The 4,719-nt window shown below is 44.3% G+C and overlaps 1 pseudogene; it reads right to left on the bottom strand.

Annotated features, from left to right (window-relative positions):
• Window positions 1-933: 933 nt before the first annotated feature.
• On the bottom strand, window positions 934-1,595 carry LOC110331525 (annotated as a pseudogene).
• Between the last annotated feature and the right edge of the window lie 3,124 nt (window positions 1,596-4,719).

Here is a 4,719-nt window from a genome sequence, read left to right as displayed (position 1 = left end):
CCTGCCTCTGCCTCCCAAGTGCTGGGATTAAAGGCGTGCGCCATCACACCCTGCTTAAAACGTTATTCTGTTATTCTGATAGCTGCAGATAAGTGTAACTCTTGCTACTCCTCAAAGAAGCATCTCCTCGCAGCAGATAGAAACAGTTACAGAAAATCACAACTAGTCATAATACGGATATCCATGGGTCATGGGAAGCCAGCTCTAAAGACCATGTCTATAACACAAGGCCTGCACCTAAGGCTCAGGGACCATCTCTGAAGAGGAGTTGAAAAGACTGTAAGAGCCAGAGGACCAAGGAAGTCTGTTATGATATTATAACTCCTAGAAATGGCAGGAAAGTTACACCTATGATACTTCAACTATGTGGTTGCCCAAATCAGGCCTGTACAGGGAATGAGGAAATTTCTCTGGCTCCTATTCGTAGAATTCCCTAGACAAAGAAATGCATGCAACTAATGGAGGCTGAGAGAGGAAGAATTAGCTTCTCCTGGGTTTCCTGTAATGCTCCATGACAATCCCCAATGGGTTATTCAATACACCAAGGTCAGCCTTGAAATCATACAGACCCAAGTCATATTGGACTCCATGGGTTGAGGAAGTAGGGACAAGACTCGGTTTGTGGAACATAAAGACTTTTGGGGGACTGACAGAACCCGGAGTTGATCTGCTGACATGCTATTCAGCCACTAGGAAAGTGCAGCCACACCAACCTGGGGTAGTTTTGAATGTAGATGAAGTAACCAATTAGAATGTATAGAGATAATAATAGAGATAGATCCCCATTTGTAAAAGCTGCAAGAAATATCTAGGGAAAAGGTTACTATGTAATCAGGAAGGCTTATCAAAATGTTTAAATGACAGATGTTAAAGAATTGGTGATAGTTCTGGAGATAACGTGAGAAAGTGAGCACTTGCTGTCACTGTTGGGATTTAAGTTGATCGATTTTTTTTGACTGTCCTAAATTGTTTATTGGGTATGAATTTTACAAATATTACGTATATTAGTGGTAACGGTGGAACTGGAAAGTATTGCACCTTCTCCAGGCTTTGCAGCAAGAGCCACCAATAGCATGGTGGAACTTGTGGTCTCTCCCACAGCGTGGCTCTTGTGGTTAGGGAATGTCAGTACATGCAGCTCTGCATTTGTGGACTGATTTGGTGACTCACTGGGTGTCAGGATTTCTTCTGATAGCTTTATAGAATGGATCAATGAGGACAACCTCAAAACATTTCCACGTGGACTGAGGACTTTAAAAGCCCCACCTCGGCGCCCAGCTCTCTCCTCTGCAACAGACTGAAGGCTTTGGGCAAATTTTAGCTGGTTAACACCATGGTGGGCGGGCCTGCTGTAAGATGCACCCTTTGGAACCGGGTGTCTTGCAACCACTATGGCGGACATGAATCCTGTAAAGGGCATGACCTTGCTTAGCCTTGTATCCCAGCCATAGAGCTTTATCAGGCTGGATGAGACGGGGAGCCCTGTGCAACGCAGAGAGCTGGCGGTACTGCCAGCAGCAGACCCTCCGAAGAAAGGGCATCACATGGGTCTGATTTTTCCTCCCCAGCTCCTGGGTCTATTTGTATGCACCCATCTTGCCTAACCTGATGGTTGCTACCAGAGAAAAGGAAGAGACCTTTCTCCCATGGCTACTTGATTTTTTTTTTTTTTAATGTGAATCGTTTCGAAGTTACATGAAGTAGTGATTAATTTAATAATTCCTTGCTACCCTCCCCAATGTTCTGGGTTCCTGGATGAAAGACACACACACACACACACACACACACACACACACACACACATAACCTTTATATTTTGATATGCCTAAAACAGCTCAATGGTTGGGCCACTTCCTAACCTCCACGATATTCACCTCTCTCCGATATTTCCGAGTTATTACTTGTTAAATCATATTTTCCATCTTGGCTATCCTAAACTCAATCGGGCAGCCCTTTTGGGCAGCTCTCCCCAAGCTCTTACATGGCCGCTATGCTCTCTGTCCCGCACCTCCTCAGGGGTGGCGGCTTCTCTCCTCCACCTCTCTCAACATGGGGATCTCCCTCTTCTTCATCTCTGTCCCTACCTGGGAATCCTAAAAGTCCCGCCTCTGTCTGCCTTGCTCAGCCATTGGCTGTTGGCATCTTTATTTACCAATCAGAACCAGCTGGAGGCAGGGTTTCTCAGTGTCTCCGGGTCTCATTGTGGACACTCCTTTGATCAGTTTTGGGAATGTAATTAGCATGAGAGTGCAAGCAGCTCGGTCACACGGTATTTAAAACGTGTCTGCCTTGTTTTAACTGTAGTCAGGCAGCATAGAAAGGTATCCAAGCATTTGTCCAAAGAGCCAGCTGTGAGAATGTATACAAAAGCATTTTTCTAAAAATTAGAAAACATGATTGCACATGAAGGCAGAAGTGTTGAGCTGGAGACTATCAACCTCTGCCATGTAATATTCTGCAGGCGATAAAGTGTGAGCATAAAAATGTTCCTGAACATACTGAACTGACAGCGCCATAATAAATCATATCCTTTGGATTGTGCTCATTTGGCTCCAGTTGGCTCACATCTATCTAATGAATACTTTATTCTGTGCGCTTACAAAATAGCAACAAAATATACCAAGTGGTGGATAGCTGGCCAGAGGCAGCTGTGTTGAGAGAGTAGGAGTGAAGAATGCCACATTTTACTCTACTTACTTAAGGGTTTATTTATTTATTTATTTATTTATTTTGGGTCTTCGAGACAGGGCTTCTTTGTATAGCCCTGGCTGTCCTGGAACTCACTTTGTAGACCAGGCTGACTTTGAACTCAGAAATCCGCCTGCCTCTGCCTCCTGAGTGCTGGGACTAAAGATGTGCACCACCACGCCCGGCTCTTATTTATTTATTTTTTTTAATAAGCATGTTTTTATGTCTGACAAATAAATTTGTAATTTCCCCCCAGAAAAATTGAAAATGAAAATGCATTAATCTGCTATCCTTCAACTCTCACTTCCATCTTATCTTTGTTTCTTCTAGTTCCTTATCTATGTGAATGGAAGTGAGGCAGGCAGACCTCTGAGTTTCAGGCTAGCCTGGTCTACAAATCAAGTCCCAGGACAGCCAGGGTTACCAGAGAAACTCTGTCTCAAAAGAAAAGAAAACAAAACAAACAACAAAAATACAAAACAAAAAACAAAAACAAAACCAGAATAAAACACCTTTAAGAATTTTGGGTCTGTAGTGTCGATGTATTGTTATTTTGTTGTTGTTGTTGTTTTTTTAACTGTAGCTTACAGCAAAAAGCAATGGTTTCTGTAGAGTGAAAGGTAGTGAGGCCGGGGCTGTAGCCCAGTGTAGTGCTTGCCTGTGCATAAACCCTGCATTTGATCCTGCCCCACCTGCCTGGGCGCACACAAATGGAAAATTCCACCAAGCAAGGCTGTGCATTCAGTGACTCACACAGCTACGGGTACGGGCTGTCCCAGTTCATATCTATAGAGAAAATCCCTTCACAGCTTGCTGTTTCACAATCCACTACAGGTCTCGTCCTGCTGTTAGAAAAGCGTTTCCTACAACTACTCTATGGACCCTGACAAAGCTGTTCCTCGTGCACAAGTTCATTCCACTTTATGGGCAAAAGACATTGCCGCGTTGCTGTCTTACAGAGCCTAGCTCCCTTCAGCTGGGTAATGCTCAACAGGTTGCTTTCATTACATTCTCTTTTAAAACTCTTTCATGGACTAAAAGCTTACATTTTCAAAGGGACAGACACATCTATCTGAAAGCTTTTTAAATCCTGTTTGTATAAAATGAAGGAAAGCAAGAAGACTCTCAGTGATGAAAGGCACTCATTGGATATGCCCCGCAGCCCCACAGGCACAGGATGTACCTGCAAGGGAACACCTCCAACAAGGGCCTGCTTCTCAGTACAGGCTGTAAATTTTAAACCAATGTGAGTTTACAAAGAAAGAAACAGAGGTACTTTAGCACTAGATAAGAACATCCTCCCCCCTGGGTGACATAAATCATTAACTTTGTTCAGGGGGACCTGCGGAGGTGGGCTGTTTATTCAATGTTTTAGAAAGATAATCCTCGGGATTCCTAACATTCACGGGAGGTGTTTATCTCTTCCAAAAAACCCAGACACCCTCCATAACATCTTAGCAATAGATCATCCTAGCTGAGGATCTTGAAGGGTAAAATTTGAGTAGGGCCTGGGAATATTAAAATCCGTTTGCCTACCAGTCAACTCTGATTCCGTTGCTAAAGCTATATGTACCTAACTCTCCCAGAGGTGGACTGTGTCGTTGAACAGCAGTGGGGAGGCGCCTTCTCTTTGTGTCCCGTCTCACTAACCTACAAGCCAAGAGCGTTCTCTTTCTTTTGAAGGACAGCAGTGCTGTGGGGAGGCTGCAGAGAAGCAACTGGCAGGAGCTGGATCTACTTCCAACCTGGTTTCTTCCCAGTGTGGCCCCTTGCACTCTTCCTTCTCATGCACTTATTCCACAGTGATGTACCACAGAGGTGTGATCAGAGGCCGTGGCTGTGATGGGCAAACTATCGTTTAGTGGATGGATACTTGGACTCTCTCTCTCTCTCTCTAGTAGAATCCAGTTTATTTTATGTTCAACTATAGCCTCAGGTCTAAGACCTTCACCTACCCTTGCTTTTTCTATGCTTCCCAAGTTGTTGTCGTTGTTGTTGTCCTCCTCCTCCTCCTCCTCCTCCTCCTCCTCC

The sequence above is a fragment of the Mus pahari genome, chromosome 1, assembly GCF_900095145.1.
Source record: "Mus pahari chromosome 1, PAHARI_EIJ_v1.1, whole genome shotgun sequence".
NCBI classification, from domain to species: Eukaryota; Metazoa; Chordata; class Mammalia; order Rodentia; family Muridae; genus Mus; species Mus pahari.
The sequence above is the reverse complement of the archived record's forward strand: the minus strand, read 5'-3'. Positions and strand labels throughout refer to the sequence as shown.